General features: G+C 39.8%; 1 protein-coding gene across 2 annotated transcripts in view; it reads left to right on the forward strand.

The window, feature by feature from the left end:
* mcama (melanoma cell adhesion molecule a) overlaps positions 1–21,215 on the forward strand; it is a 57,028-nt gene that overhangs the window by 13,965 nt on the left and 21,848 nt on the right. The gene's annotated exons all lie outside the window — the stretch shown is intronic.

A 21,215-nucleotide genomic window follows, 5' to 3' on the forward strand; every position in this document is an offset into this window, starting at 1 on the left:
TCCATATACGCTGTCGCATAGTTACAGACACAAGGAGGAAAAAAAAAAGCTTGGTAATGGTGACTAGATTTTTGGAAACCATGCCAGACAGTATCCAAGTATGGTTAACAAGCAGAAAACCTGCTGAAGAAGTCTCTGACTAGGCAAAGCCCCCTGCAGGGCCGGAGGAGTCAGAACACCATGGGCTTCCGCCACCTCCAGCCAGCTTGGCATCTGCTGCCCAGCAGAGACCAGGAACACTGATATCGACAGGCCTGAAAAAAACACTGCTGCTTGTTAAAGGGTACAGCACACAGAGCCAATTGTTATGGAGGAGTAAGCAATGCTTTAGAGAGTTCCAAGACAAATGTTCATGATGTTTGATTTAATGGTATTTTAACCAGAAATCAGACAGCCAGTTTATTGTGTCATCCCTTATTGAGATTATCTGCAAGACTGGTGGTTCTTTACAACTTGGTCACGACCATGCAGGGCCTATTACCCAGTGACAAAGATGTTATCTGATTATCATCCATCATCTCCACTTCCCCTTCTGCTAGCAGTCTGCGCAAGATCTCATGATGTGTGTTGTAAGGTCATTTTGACACAGAGGCTATAGTCAGCAGTTTTCCAAAACTAATTCTTGCTTTGATTTTTCTGTTTGACTAGCACCAGAAAATGCCTAGAAATTTGCACTCAGGACAATCCTGCTATAAAGTTAGAGCACTTGTGATAGGCTGGTAACAAAAATTTGAATGTTAACTTTGAAGCAGCAGAGAGCATTAGTTTCTTTGCATGGATCAAACTCTGGAAATATTTAACACACTTCCCATGAATTCTTTCTGACTGGTTCTTCCAATGCCTCAGCCCGAGTTTAAATTGTAGTTTCTTAAAAAACTGAGTCCTCCAAGCCCAAGCTGAGATTACATTATCTGGGTCTTTTCAGCTACTTCAGAGCCAGAGATGGTGTATAACCATTTCTGCAGGTTTGGTAATTCTCTCCATGGCTAGTGCACAGATACTCTTGTGTTAAACCAGTGGTTCGCCCCTTTAATAAGAAGCAGTCATGCTTTACACAGTGCTGACGTGTTCATAGCGATAGATGTACCTTAACCTTAAAAAACTCTGAGGTGTTGAATACTTTGAAACTGAATTGACTTTAACCTACTTTCAAACTTTTTAAACTTCACTGAATGAACCGAATCTTTAATTTTGCAACTTTATTCATCTCCGATTCAGCATTTTCAGTGCTATATTACCTCGGTGTTCTAATGCTAATCCCCTTATCTTTTTCATATATGAACAAATTATGGACTCAGTCTGCCAGAAGCATTTGCTCTAATCGTTTGATCACCTTGTCTTTCTGATCTCACCTGTACGTGTCTTAACTGAGCTGAATCATTTTTTAAATGCTTTACATGGTGAGAGCTGAGCTTCAAAGATAGGTCTTGATAACAAAGCAGTCACTATTACACTGATAGAAATGTATGATAAATAAAATATGATCTGTCAAGTTCAAGAAAGGTTTTGTATGCACTCAGTAACTCTCTGCAAAAACTCTGGAAATGGAAGACAAATTCTATAGTTTTTGCACATTTTTAAAGCACCTTGCATTGCTTATAAATGTTCAGAGACATGTCAATGCTAAACTTGAAAGAACTATGAGGGTGATGTAAGTGAAAAATGTTATACTGGCACAAACAAAGGCAACTTTGGTGCCTCAAGACCGATGAAACAACAATAAGATGGAGTCAGTTTGTGACTGAATGGTGTTGTGTATTCCTTTGCCCCTGATGTCACTCTGACCCCTGTACTGTGTTCCTCCTGTTCTTGGTCAGAGTTATCCGTGTTCAGTCTGTGGATTTTCTGTTTTATTTTGAAGGTTCATATCTTATGTCAGTGTTTCTAGTTTCGCTTCCTCTGTCTCGTTTAGTCTAATTTCTCCCGGCTGTGTTCCCACCTGTTCCTCGTTCCCTCATGTTCCTGTCCGGGTATTTATAGTGTGTGTCCTCCAGTGTTCTGCGTTGTGTCGTTAACATCAGTTCTCTCTCGTGCTGTGGCTCTCCTGATGTTTTCTTGTGTATTTTAGTTCTAGCTTTCCAGCTTAGGTTTTCTGTTTGGTTTTCCTTTGGTCAGCATTAAAGCTGCTTTCAAGTTCACGTTTTGCCTCCGTGAGTCCTGCATTTTGGGTCCAATTCCTGCCTGCCACACAGCCAACCATGACAAACAGTTTGTTTTAATGCAGTGATTAACTGTGAACACTGGTGCAAATAACATCGGCTTCTTCTTGAGTTCAGATTTAAGTTCATGCCAACAACTTGCAGAAATGAATGACAAAGCAATGTGACAGAAATCATGGTTCAACCAGTTGGCATCCAGCTGATCTGAGAAATGTGTCATGTTTGAGTTCCTTTCATTGATGCAGACTAACTCAGATTGATTGCAACATGTTTACAATCTGTCTGTGTCTATAAATTGGACAGCAGCTATTTGCAAACCTTCGCCAGTCTGTCTAGGAGAGATTGCGGTCAGCCCAAGTCGGAACGTGATTGTTTTGGAGGCAGGGTGCCCTCACGAGACAGTCGACTTGCAATTAAAAGTGGTCGCTCAGAAGTTAACAGCAGCGGCTTGCCATCGGTTGCAAGATGCAAAAAAATTAAATGCAAGGCAGGTCTAGATTTTATCTAGTCATAGGGGGGCTGCCTTTCTGTGTTTTTTCTCTCATGAGCCATGAAATCGGGTTCAGTAGTGCATCATGCTTGGTTTGGCTTTGGATGAACTGGCAGTAACTCATTAACTAGCACTGGCACCCTGCTTAAAACTAAAGGTCAGCGTATCACTTCTTTTCATTACAGACATCAAAATCTTCTTTTTGTTTGTCTTTAAAAATTCCACTAACTGAAGATACACTGTGGGATTATGAGAGTCTGCCTGGGAAAGTTTCCTAATTGAATCAGTTCTATTTGATTAGAGTAGGCTCAGACATCCAGTGAGCATTTCCTTACAAAGAAAACACAGCTTTGGTTTGATTTAGACGGTCTGACTGAGCACGAGGCGCAAACATCAAAAGCCTATTTACTGGTTTTAATGTAATCAGAGTTAATAAAACTCCATGTGTACTGTTTTGCTACTTGCCGTGAAGCTGTCGTGTGATGATGGTTAGGAGTTGCTGGGTAGTTCTCTGGGTCGTCTTAGCTCACAGATCAAGGCTGCTGGTCTGGATCTTTGAACTTGACATTTCAAAAGGAAGAGGATAAAGAGATGCTTAAATATCAAATCCTCCCCCACGCCCTCAGCCCTGATATTGGACGCTGTTAAAAGATCAACCGCCTAATCAAAGAGCAGTGTTCTGAGCAGAGGATTTTCCCAGTGTGCTCATCTGTGGAACTTAATTTATACATGTTTCAGCATAAAATTGGGTTATCTAACTTTTGTCTTACAGGCACTTGTGAGAGTGGATTCTTCTGCTATTGTGAGCTACTGTTCTTTCCACACTTATTAAATAATGGATGTTCAGTCTTTTAGTTTATTAATTAAAAGCACTCTAACAATGAAACCATATAAATCCCTGGTGGTCACATCATGTTATTTTTGAGTTCTCCACTGTGTTGACCTGCTAGGTCGCATTTATCAGATCCTTTTTCCACTGAAAGTTGCAAACTGCTGCTGCTTTCGGAAGCACTTATGATGAGAGCGGTTAAAGTAAACCAAAATATACACCATAGACAAGAAATAATGCACTGATAATAAAATTCAACACACTGACTTTATTACTATTGATGAGCTGGACTTTGTAATAGTCATAATTTTCTTTCTGTTCGCTAAATGGTTGGAATTAGTTTGAGAGTAAATCTCTGGGAACATTAGAGCCAGGCTGAATGCTTTACATTAAATTTACACTGTGTTAAGTCCAGCTGTAAGAATAGGGTAGATAGTGCCCTGACTAGCTTTCTGTTTGTCTCTGAATGGATAAACTGTGCCAGAGTTAGAGCTGGGCGATATGAGATTTTTTCATATCACGATATGTTTTTTTCATTTCAGGCGATAACGATATCTATCACGATATAAGCCAAATAACTATATTTGTAAGATTTAAATGTGCCGTTGCTCACAAGTAAAATGTGAAATAATCAGCAGCTTGTTTTTATTTAAATATTTATTTCCCATAATAAGTTCAACAGGGTAGATGTACTTAAGGAACATGAGACTTTTTCAGATAAATAAAGGCAAATATTGCAAACTACACAAAAGGCAGCCGCTAAAGCGTTTAAGTTTCAAAATAGAACAAACGAAACAGACTAAATTGTCGATTCCACTTAGAAACAAAATATTAATTCTAAAAATAAATCTTAGTTTGTTTTACAGAAGAACAGACAAAATTGACTAACTTTTGTCAATATCAAATAAACTGAGAACTAAAAGGAAATTCTCCTTCTTGTATAGCTTAGCTTTTCAAACAGTTTTAACAGTTACTTTAGTCTGACAAAAGCCGAATGACGAATTAGCGCTTCCAGTCAGAGACTGAGGCTACGTCCACACGTACACGGGTATTTTTGAAAACGGAGATTTTCCGTTTTCGTTTTAAAAAATAATCCCGTCCACACATAAAGGCAGAAATGAAGGAAAACGCTGCTATGAACATGCCAAAGCAGCAGGTGGCGCTAGATTCCTAACCGTGCAGAAATGTTGGCCAATCAGAAGTCTAGAAGCCTCGGTGGGAAAAAGTAAACAAAGCTGCGGCATAGAAGCAGAACCAAGTCGTATGTGTGGACGGACAGTAACTGTGTGTATATGTAAGCATTTAAACACTGCAGAGAGTAGAATTAACAGTAACAGTATTGTAGAAATTCATTTCACCGAAACAATAACGTGGCGCACAGTGTGACGCATGCACCAGTTTATTGTATTTCCAGACTTGCTTTCGGCACAATTTACAGTGCACGCTACTCTGTTTTTTGTCAGACTTGAAATAGCCGAAATACCTTCACACTACGGAACTTCTATGGCTCTTCCGTTCGACAGTCTCTCCGGCGTTGGAACCATCATCTGTTTTCTCTTCAGTCACGCTCGGTTGATTTTTCTAGTCGGCACACTCATTTCCTCCATTACGCGCTGGCTCCATTACCCGCTGGCTGCTTCCCAAACAAACACACGTGCGGCTTGGCACTTGTGCTGTACGTAACAAGTCACGCGACGTGACGCTGCGGCTGTGATTGGTTCGGCTCTGCGCTACTTAATTTGGATTGGCTGACCTTTTTTTTTTTTTTTTTTAAGAGGACAAGAGCGGCGAGGTCTATCGAGTAAAAGTTATATCGCGATACATATCGTTATCGTTCTATCGCCCAGCTCTAGCCAGAGTCATCTTTCTTTGGGGACTTTTAAGCTTAGGTAGTACCTGAGTAAAAATGTAGAATGTCGATATTGGACAGGAGTAGGACAAAGTGCAATAAGATCACAGCATTTTATTGATGCCACTGCCATGGTTCAGGATCTTCAGGATCAGCGCAGCTATTTTATTATCTTTTTAGTCTGAGCCCAGAATTGAAACAGAGCACGAAGACACGCATGTGGCTCAGGTGTGGAAAATTTCTGGTGCTATGACATCAGTGTTTTGTAGTCTGCAGGTGTGAGAAAAACATGCCCTAGTTGATAAAACAAATCGATAAGCTTGCAGGCCAGTTCAGCTGGATTCTGCTGTTTTCCACTCCAATTGTAGTTTGAGGAAGTGAAGCCTTTTTTAAGTTGCACAGGTGTGTGTAAGAGCGGAAATCAACAGGCATGACATTGTGTGTGGTCCTGTAATAATACTCTACAAAGTTACCCCCCCATCCTCCATTCACACACACACACACACACACACACACACACACACACACACACACACACACACACACACACACACACACACACACACACACACACACCCCTATTTGCCCTCGGTCCTCTGTTCTCACTGCTTCTACACTCTGCCCCACAAATCACTTGACAAATGGGCTGCCCACAGGTGTTGCTGCCCCCCCCCCCCCAACTGCCCCGTTCCCTGCAGCATGGGAATGTGGGCGACTTTCCTATTAATCACAGCTGCTTGTGTCAACGTGAACCCCGCCGCCCTCATCCTCCCCAACCCAGCAGGACACATTGCCACCCGACGACTAGGAATCCAGTCATAACCATGGCCCTGGCTCAAGGTTTTGGCATGCTGCGGCCCACTGAATAAAACAAGTGGTGGATATTGTCTGCTGAGCTCTGAGAACTGGAGTCTCCCAGTCTGGAGATCAAGATAAAGTAGGCGCTGAGCTGCTCACTACTTTCATATCAAACAATGCGGCTGGTTATGAGTTTTGAACACAGATATATCATTGTGTTTGACATTGTGTCTGACCGACTGCACGCATCTGACTCCTGTTAGAGAAAAAGGAGAAAGTGTTTATTACTTCCCGGAGGCAAGGTCTGTGTTTTGATGTGAAATACAGGGCAGGTTTGTTGTGAAAATAGACGACTTTTAGGTCTCGGAAATTTGTCAATGAGGCTGCTGGAAGGTGAAGGTGAAGATGTTTTCAATCACTGAAATAAAGTGTCTTAGGATACCCTGGGGATTGTAAGACATTCTAAAACCGGTTAATTTATGTGAGATGTTGCTGTCTTGGGATTTGTGATTCATCGCCAGCAATTACTTAGAAGTTGTGAAGCATAAACATATTTTTAGCTATAGAAAAAGCATTGTAATTGCTTGTGCAGCATTTCTAAACGCTTGCAGTTATCTAGTAGCAGTAAAACCTACATGTTCTTTGTTTGCTTCTTGCTCTGCCCTCCACCACAAGTTTCCCTCCCCCGTCTCTGAGTGTTTACCGATATCTCAGCTGCACACCCCCTAACCACCAAGTAATGCAAGTTCACCCAGCCACAGAAGACCTGCAAAGCGCCACAAACAAATGATCTACTGATTAACTAGACAAAACACTAACATTCAAAAAATAAACGAATTATATTTATTTTGGGCTTCTTTTGGAGCTGATGGGATCGCTACTTCAGTATAGCTGCTGAAGAGTTGGAGCTGATTGATGTGGTTGATAAGATTCCAGTGCAGGAGTGTAGATGCATGTTTTCAGATCCTCTTATAACTTCTTTCTCATCTTTATCTTTTCTCACTGCAGAACTGAATGCGTGCTTGTTCAAACCTGGCTTCAGATATAAAAAACAGGCATGATTGATCTCAGCAAAACATAGATGGCCTAAATGGGTGCTTGGCTGAGCCACAGCCAATGTATAAATGTTCTCTCTTTATCACTTTTCTGTCCACAAATTTTCATGAAATTCATCTTGGGAGTTTTGTGTAATCTTGCTGACAAGCAGACAACCGCAGCTCTCTCATTGGAAGAGTAATGACCAGGTTTACTTGAGCAAGCACTGTTTCTGCAAGTCATCTCTTATTCTTTTATATTATTGACTGTGACATAATAGCATAACAGCATAATGGTTGTTACTGCTAACAGATTTTCAGTTTCCATTGTAAAAAAAGAAAAAAAGAAAGAAAAAGTTTTGGCAACCAGTTCCAAAGTCTTTTTGGATTTACTTGGATTAATTAACAGATGACATGTTTCATTTTGTTGTGAAGTGCAATTAAAAGGATTTCTTAAGTCAGTCAGATTTAAGATTTAGATGTAATTTTATGCTTAAGGTCTCACACATGCCTAGAGATCGATCAGTCAGTAAACCTGGATAACAAAAAAATTGACATCCACGTTTTTTTTCCCTTTTTTTTTTCTTCCCTTTTTTGGGTTTCCTCCGTATCCGGTGTGATCCCTGCCACAGTTCTTCACTTTGTGTGAGTGTGTGATCACAAAGAGCAGTTGGAAGATGTGGTTGATAACATTCTGGTACAACCAGACAGATATACTCAGACCCTCTTATCATTGTATTCTCATCTTCCTCTTTTCTCTTCTTCTGAACTGAATGCATGTTTGCTCAAATGTTGCTTCAAATGTGAAAAGCTGGCGTGACTGATCTCTGTGAAACCTATTTGGCCTAGATGTGTGCTTGGGGAGTCCTGAGCCACAGCTAATGTCCTGTTTGAAAATTTGTAAAGCAAGAGAACCAGATCGGCCCCAAAATTTGCTGGTTCCATGAGGTTTGGTTGTTTTTGCATAATCTCGCTGACAATCAGACAACCTCAGCTCTGTCCTTGAGTGAGTAAGGGTTGAAATAACGTTAGAAAACAATGCTTCTGCAAGCTATCTCTTGTTCTTTGTATTATTGGCCATGGTGTAAAAGCAAGATGGCAGTTACTGTTAGAAATCTGATTATTTTAAAAGTCTATTAGTTACAATTTAAAGAAAAAAAGAGAGAGAAATGCGGATAAGAAACTACTTGAACCAGCTAGATTTTTGTAATTACTTAACATGTGATATGTATATTCAGATAATAGGTTTGATGAAAGTGAAATGTTAAGTATGTCCATTTAACATTTAGGTTTACTCGTGCTCATGACAAATTGAATTTCAGTTGAAGTTTTTGGTTGAAATCGTCTTCAATATATAGGGAGGAGGACAGGAGAGAGGTGTAAACATGAGGGCAAGCAACTTTCTGTAAAACACAGTAGAGGCTCTGTCATGGTTTGAGCTACGTTTCAACCAGTGGTGTTGAGGATCTTCAGAATACTTTATTAATCCCTAAGGAAATTATGTGGCCGCAGTTGCTCGAAGACAATAAGAGCAGTAACAATGTGAACTAAATTCAATAATACAATATATTACAAAGTTACAAAATATAAGAAAGAAATAGCTCTAATGTATATACAAATAGCTCAATTATAAATATCCTGAATATTACAGAGATTAAATATATAAGATTGATATTTCACTACGATACGATAAAGGTGATGTTTTAAACCTAAGAACGCTGTACCAGCTCAGCCATGGTGGTGGTAGCATCATGCTGTGGGATTGTTTTACTGTCAGTGGTACTGGTACATTGCGCAACGTGAATGGAATGAGGACTACCTCCAAATTCAAATCAACAGCTTTAAGAAAACTAGATATAGTTGGGTTTTGAAAGAGGATAATTATCCCAAATACACATCAGAGATGACATTAAGGCTACGTTCACACTGCAGGTGTTAATGCTCAATTCCGATTTTTTTGTCTGCTTGTTCACGCTACAAATAAAATGCAACAGCAAACGTGCTCTAGTGTGAACCCTCAAAGTGGCCCAAGTGTGCAAAAGAAGACGTCACACACAACGCAACGCCACAATTTACATAATAATGTAGATAACCTAATAATAATTCTTATTGCTGTTTTTTTTTTTCTTTTTTTTAAACTTTGTTTTGTCAAAGAGTTTCCAGCTTGTAAGGTTTTTAGTGCAGCAGTGGTTGCATTAAATCTGAGAAGAGGCAGAGAAGGGAGAAACAGTCGCCACATTAGGACAGCTGTGGGGTAACTTCACACACATGCACAATTACTGTTGGAGCCATGACATTCTTCTGATTGCTAATTAGTACTTGAATCGACTGATTCTCAGTAGAACAACTTGAGGATTTCAAGCATGAACAAAATGTCAAAGGCTTTAGTGGCCCTTTTCCTCTGTTCTCCACTGTTGCCTGCTTCTTTCCATCCTTCCTCCCACTGACATTATGGTAAGTCCCCTCTATCCAGTGTTAAGGATGGGTTGTCCAGCACCTCTCTAGTATGTCAGATGTTAAGTTTGTGGAATGCCAACTGCAGACAGCACAAACTGACAGCTTTGGTCAAGTGTAAAGTATATGAAATGAACCACTAGACATCAACTATGTATTGTGCAGTCTGCCTTTACCTGTGAGAAACATCAGATTCCCAGTCAGACTTTGCTAGTGAACACACTATGAAGTGTGAATATGTTCAGTATGTGCATGTGTGAGAAAGTACTTGTCCATAGGCTTCATTTTTACATGCAACCTGGCCTAATTAGGAAATATGGAAAATGTTTAAGGACTGTGAAGACTACTTTATCGACCTTCTCATCACTATACAATGGGGAGAGATGAAATGTGAGGTGGGTTGGCTATGGGGATGGCCAACTCTGACAAGGGAAGGAGGAACATTTATAACAAGAACAATCAGATGGCAAGATACTCCCAATAATTGGTTCCATTAAAGCCCTTTTAAAGTGCAACTCTCTCTTTTTTTTTTTTTTTTTTTTTTTTTTTTTTGGCCTGTCCCGTTTGGCTCTTTTGCCATCAGAATTGTTGTCTAAAGGCAAAGAAAGATGCCCAACGGATTTACTTTACCAAATTGACCATCCCAGCCTTGCCGTAATGGTCCATTTGATTCACCTTTTATTGTTTATTTTATTTTCATTTACTGAATACGGGACAGACTTGACTGGGGGAAAGAAGGGGAGAAAGAAAGAGGGAAAGAGAAACAGCTGAGAAGAGGGACGGGGGAGAAGGGCAAAAAACAAAAACCAACAGAATGAGCAGAGAAAAAAAAAAGATAAAAAATGCATATATCAATCACCTGGATCACCTGCTGAGAAAGAAAAAAGAAAACAAGCAGAAGAGAACGAGAGTAATAGAATAAACAACATCACAATGATATATGGGAATATGACAGTAAATACTAAATATTAAACATTATTGTGCAGCACATAAGATCAACAGAACACAGTGTGCTTTGAGGTAGAAGCCAAAAAGGGTGTAGTTTGTGGGTGTGATCACCCGTGTGTACACCTGTGAGCATGGACGCGCTTGTTTTTTTAAAAGGTTCCTTCATGTAATGATCTGCTAGAGGGTGTGGGGGGGCCACAGCCCCGTCCTCCAGGGCATGAAGCCTGGAGGACCGCTGTTTTAGAGAGGAGCGGTGCTTCAAAGGATAGTTGCAGATTTCTGTCAGAATCTGCAGATTATGCAGTATAAGTAAAATCTCAAAATCCTCAAGGAGGAAGGACCCAAAATGCAGGATTCAGTGAGGCGAAGTTGAACTCAAAGTAAACAGCTTTATTTGCAGATGAACAGCGGACTAACTACACTGGGAAAACATAAACTAACAGGCAGATAAACAAGGACCGAAACACAGAGCATAGACTGAGGGTGAGTAGACATTAACAACGCGACAGAGAACAAAGGAAACACAGGGCTAATATACACACGGCAGTAATCAAGGGATGAGAGACAGGAGGGGAACACACTTGGGAGAAATCACAGCTGACGAGACGGGAAACGTAAACCGAACACACTGACACCAGACACGAACCTCCAAAGTAAAACAGGAAACAAGAAACAATTTACAAGGAGGCAGACAGACACTGATCTTAATCTGGAATAATAATCAATACTATAGAAATATACCAAAATATAAAAAACTGAAAAAGCTGGGTCAAAATGACCCAGAACCGTGACAGGATTCAGTACCACATACGAAAGTGACCCAGATCGGATTTGGAAATATCCGATTTGTGCTGTTCACACTGTCAGACCATGATCGGATGGATGATCTGATATCCTCGTGTTGGTGTTGTTCCCAGACCATCATGAAAATGTTGTTCCAGGTTCAACATTGCAAGTGACCAATCACATTGTTGTGACGTTATTCTTTTGCGCGCCAAGCCATTCGTGCATTTATGAAATTCCAATGTTGCAAGGACAGTATCAATTCTGCTTACTGTTTATTAAAGGGTTAGGGTTAGGGTCAGGGTCCGTTGATCGGCAGACAGAGGCGGTTTCACGCAGCTTTAGTACGGTTTTTTGTTTTACGCCGGTTTTTCCCGAAGTCGCAAAAGTATGACGTCACAACATTCTGATTGGTCACTTGCAATGTTAATCCTGGAACAACATTTAGTATGATGATCTGGGAACAACACCAACATGAGGATATCAGATCAACCATGATCGGATATGGGTCGCATAGGGTCAAAAAAATCGGATTTGATGCGCTTTCGCCTGCAGTGTGAACGTAGCCTGACCCCAAGCCTATATCAACCTAAATTTGACTTTGCCAAGACTGGTCAAATATTCAGCTGGAATTATGCTAGAACCTCTTGATGGCTACCAAATGTATTAAGGTGCAACTTGCTAAGGAACATTTACCCAAGTATTAGTGAGTGTGTATGTATATATTCGAGCTAGTATTTATACACTTGACCCCATATGGGTTAGAGAAAATCCAAAATGATTCAACTGTGTGCATCCAATTTTTGTTTTTAGGCATTAAAGATGTATCCTGTACAGTCAAAAAGTTACCCATGATGAGTGTATGTAAGCTTCTGACTACAACTGTATTTACTGAAAACTTTAAATGAAAACGTGTATTAAACTCCCCACAATCAACCCTGTGTTAAATTAAGTGTTGGACCACTCATTTCAGTCTTTTTGCAAAAAATTGGTGTTTTAAATTGGTGTTGAACACCATTCTTCCACAAAATGTTCCTTTGTTGTCTCCCTTTTCCATTTATTTATGTCAAATTATTTGGCTTATATCTATATGTGATTAGCAGTTCTCTCAGTTTTCCCGTTAATGGTTAGTTCAGTGGCAAATATGATGATTTGTGAAAACTGAAACCAGATTTTCTGAAGAGATTGTGGCCAATTCTCAAACTGCCCTGTCGCCAGTGAAATTGGGCGTGGTTGTTGGACTGCTGGCTACAGATATTTTCTTGATGGGAGTGTGCTATGAGAATTAAGATTGTTTTTTAATAATACCAAAACAGCATTGGTTTTGGATTATGCTTTTGTGAATGTTGGAGGGTACGACTGGCCTGGGCACAGGGAGTAGCCTTTTCTCCTCATTAACACAGCAGTGCACCTGTGATCACTATGATATTCTCTTTGAGAGCATTAGGGTTCTCAGCGTGGGATTTGGGGGGGCTGGGGTTCAGCATTTTGATCCCGGTGAATTGGGTGTGGCACGCTTGCCCGACAGCTCCCCTCATGTTTGGGTGATGGGATAAAAGGAGAGCGAAAGCACAATTAGACCTTTGTTGTAGCACAGGCCTGCCTGAATACTAATACACACATAAAAACAGGAACTGATGCACAAAACAATCCACAAAAGTTCAAACACATGGAAGCTCATAAGCACAGAAATATGTGTTTATGTGAGCAACTTGGTGTGTCACATCGCATGTAATCACCATTAAAGATAAATGTGTACGTTTTGTTTTTGCTGTGAAAACTCGGCTGACAAATCAGTGTGTGGCTGTATCAGAGAACATCCCACTAAATAGATTTGACCTGTTTGCATACATGATTATGTAGTTGGAATTAATCATTCCTCTTTATGTGTTTTTTTTTTTTGTTTGTTTTTTTTGGGGGGGGGGGGCTTTCTTGGTTACAGTGCTCCAATGAGAGTGTATGTTAGTTGGTTTGATTTGTTTTATACCATCTACTTAACTTTTAAAGAAAAAGATCGCCAATTTTGAGGTTAGCAGAAAAGAGAGACTTTAGTGATTAGAATCCATTGATGTTGAACATCTTTAAGCCTTAGTCTGTTTGACGATAAGAGATAGGACCTGTATCCTCAGAGAGATTAAAACCAGCAGCTACATGTTGAGTGTGCAAAATGTGCAAAAAAACCACGATTGTGGTGGATAACGTAGGTTTACACTAGTGAGTTTGATTTCTGAAGGAATAACATAATTGCATTGGTATTGAAAGAATAACATATAATCAGCTTGGAAGATCCCGAAGAAGGGAAGTAAATCTTGTAGCAATAAACTTCATGAAAACACATCACACTCAAAGAAAACAGGACTGCAGAAATCCTGCTAATGTCCTGTTGATTGAAATGTAAAATATAATGAGTTTTATTCAAGCCAGTTACTCTTGTTTCATGTCATAACATACAACATCTGCATGTTTTCTGTTTGTAAATACTCTGCCAACGATGAAGTAAAGCCAAAAGTGCCAAAAAATATAGATTATATTGCTGCTTTTGTTCTATAATAACTTTTTGAATTCAAAGTTAGCAGAGCTCTTGGCTCCTGGGGACTTTAATTAATCCCAGGCCTTTTTGCTGTGCGGTTGAGGGAAAGCTGATTTAGTTGGCACCTAGTTTGTAGCTTTCAAGGATATTCAGCACTGTGATGATGACCACAGGGGCTGGGATAAGAAGGCCTTTGTTGGAGTAGAGCAGCAAGTCAGTGTGCTGTCATCAGAGGTTTGATTGGAAAGAAGGTCTCCTATTTATAGTGTTAGGATAACAGCCAAAGCCTCATATTTGGCTCCTTTTACCTTAATGTCTCGTCTTTCACACACGTTAATATGAGATGAAGAAGAAATCGCTGTCATTTCCAGATTCTGTCTACCTCAGAAATCATTTTTGCCTACCTTTCACAGAGCAGGATCGCATGACCTGCTTTTGAAAACTAAATTAATTAATGGAAAGGATTTTTAAACATGTCGTTATAGGTCAGAACCTTCTTTGAACTTGTGGTTAATATTTTATCCAACCTATCCATTTAGTAGAGGGAAACCACGCCATTTATTCTTGAATTTATATTTATGTTTAAAGAGAAAACCAAATAGCAGTAGCAACATTGTGGTCAGGGGTATTTCTGGATTGCTGAGCTGCATTTGCTCTTGTTCCTAGTCTGACTTCAGTTACTGTTACTAACATTTAGGAACTATAAAATCATGTATCCAGTTGTTACACTGGATTAAACCAGTGTTTGGTGAGAGGAATGACTGTGTAATATATTGGTTGTATTTCCAGGTTTTTAGCTGGTGGCTTTGTAGTTTCCACCCCTACGCAACATATGTGTAATTTTGTTTTTGTTTTTAGCAAAACGACTTACCATAGGCTTATTTTCCAGATGTTTTTGTTCTCTCTTATAGTAAAAGGAACCCCCCATAATGTTGATACAGTGTTTAGCCTATTGACCTTTAATTATCCATCCTGTGGCTGTGGAGCAGCCTGCGTGCCAGAGCCCAGCGGCTCTGTAGGGGATCTATTGATGGATAGTAGATACCGAGGAACAAGCGGCACTCAGTGCTGAACATCAGATACAAGCATAAATAAAACATTCATGTTGCTTCTTTAATGAAGTTTCACCCACCGGGTGTGATGATTAAAAATGTATGCAGCTGCTGAAGAAGTTACTAACCAGCGGGAATGATTAGTAATTCCTGAAAAGCCAAAAATGGCACTGTGTTTGTTGGTGATTGGAAGATGTGGTGAAACAGTTGAGAAAAGATGAGAAACATTCCCAGTATGTGTCTGTAAGCCATCTCCAGGTATGTGAGCAGAGGTTTGAGTGGTAAGGTGGATAAGAGTTAAACAAGAGCAGTCATGCATACCTCTACCATGGCTGAAATTTTATCCCATAATCATGCATGAACTAAGCCCCCAAATCCTGCAGGATATCTGGATGTTTGCAAAGACCATCATGAGAATATTAAAACAATGTCTCTCAGGTGTTCTTATTGAAAATTTATATATATTTGTGAAAATACATTGTGACAAGTACAGTTTTTACCCTTTACCTCGGGGTTAAAGAATCCTTCCGAAAAATTCCTGGATCCAAATGTTGATTTAAATGAACTGAAAAATGTTTAGTTGGGCTAAGCCCCATTTGCCAGCCAAACAGATGGACAGTCAGACATACTTGAACCTTTTTGGCTGAGGTAGTGATAAAGAAAATAATAAAAGACAAAGAGAGACCTGGTGTGTAGTAAGCTTTGCCAAAGTACATTCAAAACCAGTGCAGCAAAGCTGACATTTAAATAGTTTTAATCTCAAATAAGTAATGTTTCTGTGGGCAGCCTGCCACTTTCAACTCACTCATAGACCAAGGAACATGGTCAGGAGATGTAAAAGTCTAGTAAGCAAATGACAAAAACAATAACTCGGCACGTTGATGACATGCAGACACATTAGTGAGAATGTATCTTTTAACCAGTTTTTTTTTTTTTTTCTAATTTGCGGTAGGGCTGAACGATATATCGCATTTGCGATAATATCGCGACATGATCAAGTGCAATTTTCTAACCGCAAAGGCTGCGATTATACTCTGGACATGTCCAAATTCATGGGCTGCATCCTCCTGAGGCCGCATTTGTAGACCGATTACGTCACAGCGACGCGCCGAAGGCTGTCCAAATTACTACCATATCCCAGCCAAACTCCAGTTTCCAACAATGGCGGCCGCTACTAAGTTTTAAAATTACTCATACTAATCTTTCTGGGTCACAAAATAAACTTTTAAAATATTTTCAGGCGAGAAAGTAGTTGTGTAAACATCAAATATCTGCTCGGTTTATCAAGATATCCCATATTTGCAAAAGTGCTTCGACGTTTTCAGAGGCGTCTGCTACCCACCAGCTCGACAGCTAGCCGGGAGCTCGAGGATTACTGATGCGGCCGAGAACGGCACAACTCCCGGCACATCATTTTCAGATCACCGCGGAGTTTCGCTGCTCGGGTTAAACGTGATATATAAGTCACTTAGACAACCTAAAAATGTTATTGTTGGGCTTTTTTCAGTGTTTTGTTTGTTCGTGAGTAAATCGGTTTGGCTGAGATTAAAGTTATTAGATTAGATAAAATAAAACTTTATTAATCCCCCGGGTGGGTTCCTCCTTGGTTTTCACACAGCTGACTAAACGTCAAACAGAAAACTTATTAAACAGAAGTATGAGACAGTCGAGAATTTACGCCAGTGTCTGGTTATATTTTAGATAGCAAGAAGCAGACGGCCGAGTTTATTAAACTCCACCGAGACAGCGGTGACGCTAATCAGAACTAGCCTTCTGATTAGCTAATCAGAAGGCTAGTTCTAATCAGAACTAGCCTTCTGATTAGCTAATCAGAAGGCTAGTTCTGATGCTAACCAGAACTCTGATTAGCTAATCAGAAGGCTAGTTCTGATTAGCTAATCAGAACTAGCCTTCTGATTAGCTAATCAGAAGGCTAGACCGTCCAATTTCACGCCTTTAAATTTTAAAGGCGTGTTTGTGTGTGTGTTTATACAATTGCTATTATGTTTGCACTTTATGTGTAATGTTACTGACTGCAGAGATCAGTAAGATGTGTGTATTTTTTATTTATTAGTTTTATTTATTTAATATTATTTTTTAATTGAATGACTGTCTAGTAGTTCACAGATGTCGAAAAACTGAGTGTGGTAAAGCCACTGATTTTGTTTATGTATATTTCTGCAATCTGCACATTGTACTGACTTTCATTTTAATGTTTACACCAGGGTTCCTTGTCAGCACTTTATGCTCAGATGTTTGTAAGCTAAAAATAAACTATTGTGTATGTTCAAATATACTGTTGTGATTGAAGAAGTTAAATAAAAATGTCAGTCATCAATTCATGCATCACCTCATGTCATCATAACAGAGGTCTGTCTTCCAGGAAAGAACAGTTTAAAATTAATGTAATATAGTATTGGCCATACTATATGATGTATTGCTTGTCTTTGTTTAATAATACAGAAGACAAAGACCTTAAAAAATAATCGCATATCGCATCGCAATCGCAATATTGGGGCAAAAAATCGCAATTAGATTATTTTCCATAATCGTTCAGCCCTAATTTGCGGTATAGGTAAGTATTGTTCTGACAGAAAACAATCAGTCACCTTCATTTAGTGCAGAAACCTCGATAAGGCTGATCCCATTGGACTTGTAAATGTTTTGGTTTTTTTTGCAGTGCTATCATATAAGATTAAAGTTAATATGCAACATTTGAAGTTGAGAATTCTTCACAGTCAAAGAACTGCAAAAGATGTGCAATGCAAATTGGTCACATAGTTTAAAAATGCTTTGCAACCAAGTTTAAAGGGTGCACTGTCGTGAATCTGAGAGAGTTCACCTCGGCATTGATCATGGAGGACTGTTTGAGGTCTTGACCTGAAGCTGCGATATGCTTTACTGCATGAAAGGAGAGATCACGCATGCATAAAGAGGTGGCTTTGAGGAGATTTGCAGCACTTCCTTATCTGTCTGTGTGAAAGAATAGAGCATGGGTGACAGTTGCTGCACCAACGGGAAAGGGGCTGCTGGGAGATTTGTGCCAGATGCTGCTTCTGAAAGAACAGCCACATTGGGAGGACAAGGAGCGCTCTTCTTCACTGTATGCTTTCACTATGTGTGTGTGTGCTCTTTGATGTCAGGCGGTACACAGTGTCCCGCAGGTGTTCAGCACCAAACCAGGGTTGCATATTGAGAAATCCTCCACCCTGTCATCCACACTTACATGCTAGCTTTTTACACCCTTCACTCTCCGAGGGGACACTCAGTGCCCGCGTACAGCTTTTATTCTGGGCGTTTCCAGGTCTCTGAAATTTTGAAAGGCTAATCTTCTCATACATTTTCTCTAAAGTAGCTTAAATAAATAACATTAAATGTGCTGATTTAACTATATCTGAATATTCCAAAATATATCTTAACCAATTTGATTTTCATTCAGTAAAATCCTGTTCTAATAGGCACTCAGTCCTATTTCACGGGTCACCAGGCATGTGCAGGATTACAGATTTGTGATGTCAGAGTTGATTTGGACTCTTATCGGCAGCAGAGCTGCAGATCTGCTAAAGGCCTAAGCTTGCAGCCTTAATGGGATGGAGATTGCAGTAATGGCAGTTTACTTAGTTAGCATGTGAGGATACTGTCTGAGTATTGTCCGACGTGCATAATGAGTGACTGTACACAGATGCTATCCTGGAACTATCCCCTTATAATGTGTATTATTGTCTTATTAGTATTGTGAGAGCATGTGAGTCTTACCCAGAAATCAGACAAAATGGTTTCGTCTGTGGATTCTCTTACTTTTCCAGTCTTCCCCTACTTCTCTCATGTCACCTTATCCCTAGCATCCTCCTTTGTCACACCAGCCCTCTGAATGTCCTACTTCACTGCATCTGTGAATCTTTTCTATGTTATTCCTCTTTTCCTCCTGCCTGGCAGCTTGACAATCAACGTCCTGTGTCCATTATCCCTCCTCTGCAGATGTCCAAACCATCTCAGCCACCTCAGCCCATTCTCTCCAGTGCTCTTTCTTTTCCTATATCTTATTAAAAATAGTCACAAGTCTGTATAAATACATTAGGACTGTCAGGGATCATTGTAGCACAAAATGAAAATTGCTATTTATCCCAAAGAGGACATCAGAGTTTGAACCTCACTGTGCTCAGTTTAGTGGGAATCATAAACATCTGTATACAGTTCAATGCTAATTCAGCTTCTGGATGCCAAGATATATAAGAGAATAAGTAAAGCAATTTCTTAAATGAATGTGAAGGAATCACTGAGCTGAACATTGAGAGCAATCCACTGAAACTTTCTAACAAATTCAATTCCAGACTGGATCAACAGAACGGACTAAACATCCCTAGTCTGAGTAATATTGTATCAAGGCAGTTAATAAATTTGTGCATACTTCACACATCAGCCTTTATCATTTGAGATGTTAATTAAGAATCTTAATTGTCTTCATCTACACGCTACATAGACACTTGTATTGAAGGCATTTACATGATGCAATGATCGGGGACCATTCTTCATTTCGTTGTTCTCGTGACAATGACAATAAAGTTTCTGATTCTGATTCTGATTCTGATGAAACAGTGACGTGTATTCCCCGACTGGTTGGCGAGTGGTTGATGTAATTGGTCACAAAAAGGTGCGGCACCAAAACTTAGTGTTACTCGCAGATTGCTACAGTCTCTGGTAGTTTTCATGGAGGACACCAACATGTCTGCAGAGAACAACTGTGATTGTTTTTGGTCTTTGAATGCAAAAACATTGGAGAACAGGTTTTGAAAACTAAAACAGCCACATGTTCAGACAATATTCTTAGTGATATTTAAACAAAAGAGGAAAACTAAGTTTTTATACTGAAAACTTATTGCTAAACAAATAAATATTAGTATTAGAAATGTGAATTTTCTCTGTATTATTGTAGGCTCTTTACCTTCATTTGAATAAACTAAATTGTTATTTTAAACATTGGTATCAGAAATAATCCAAAATGTCTCAGTCAGCGCTTCCTTAGATGAACTCTTCTTTCAGTTCAAGCCTGAACTATGATCATTTGAGAAAGTGCCGTTTTAGTCACTTGGTTTGTTTGGCTTCATGTTTCAACCACGCCTGGTTCCTTGTTTCTAGCATGGTGGTTTCATTTGCTTTACTGCTGTCATTATGGGAAATTGACTGAATAATGGATTATATTTAATATTTAATGTTTTATTTTATAATTTTGCATTGTAACTGGTCTGTCTTCCAGTCCTCCTATATTGTCCTCTTGACAGGCCACTCAGTTAAGGTCCACTCAGAGCCCTCATGCTGTCAACACATCCAAATATTCTGGAGTAGTGGGTTTTTTTTCCTGAATTAATTAGCTCTATATCATCCAGACACAGACAGCAGACTGCCACAAATGTATGCGCATTCACACCCACAGGCAGCAGTTTCGGTTGTCAGGCTCCATAGATCATGGGTCATGTGTGCTTGTCCTTTAGTCCATGCTGTATAAAGTCACAACAGGAACAGATAAGACTGGTCCCAGGTTGGCTTGCGAAGCTAAATCCCCCCACTGCTAATCGGATTAGCTGAAAAGTTAGCAGCATGGCCCCAAAGAGACGCAGCATTTTTTACACTGACTTCTGTGACATATTTTGCTCTTCAGTGCCCGTAATCTGTTTCTTGTCTCAAAGCCATTTCACGTCATCTTTGTCACAGTAAACAATGTATTCAGTACATGATGAACTGTTGCTAACCTTTGCTTTGGATGAAAATAACACTTTTTGGCTGACTGGTGTGTGGGATTTTTATTTATGTGTGCAAGGGGGGGATTTGGTCCACCCAGGTGGGGGAACAATAGTTCGCCCGTTGTCTTAAAGGAATGGTTGGCTGAGCATAGCCCCACGCAGAGGAGGGAGGGACAGAAAGAAAAAAATGAGTTGCGAAAATGATTGGTGCCGAGGAAGGGGGGCTTGACAAGATGGTGATGGGGAGCAGCCGGCAGAATGGGGGCAGCAGGGTGGCAACTGGACTCTTAATGCTCCTTTCATGCTTGATCGGTTTCAACCAACGCTGAAAACATACTTGAGGGCACCATGGTGTAGCTCTGACTCATTATTTTTATTTTCGTTTTAGAAGCCATTGGTAAAAAAAAAATTGCGATGCAATTTGTTTCCCCCCATCTGTATGTAGTAATTATTAATAGACTTAAAGGAATATCCATGAATAATTCCCTGGACTAAATAAATCTTATAAGATGTGTTGAAACTGCTCTGGGAATCGGCCCGTAAAACTCTAC

The sequence above is a fragment of the Aulonocara sp. 'chitande type north' Nkhata Bay genome, linkage group LG10 (assembly GCF_057382095.1).
Source record: "Aulonocara sp. 'chitande type north' Nkhata Bay isolate Kocher_YH1m ecotype deep benthic linkage group LG10, A_spYH_male_GT1.1, whole genome shotgun sequence".
NCBI classification, from domain to species: domain Eukaryota; kingdom Metazoa; phylum Chordata; class Actinopteri; order Cichliformes; family Cichlidae; genus Aulonocara; species Aulonocara sp. 'chitande type north' Nkhata Bay.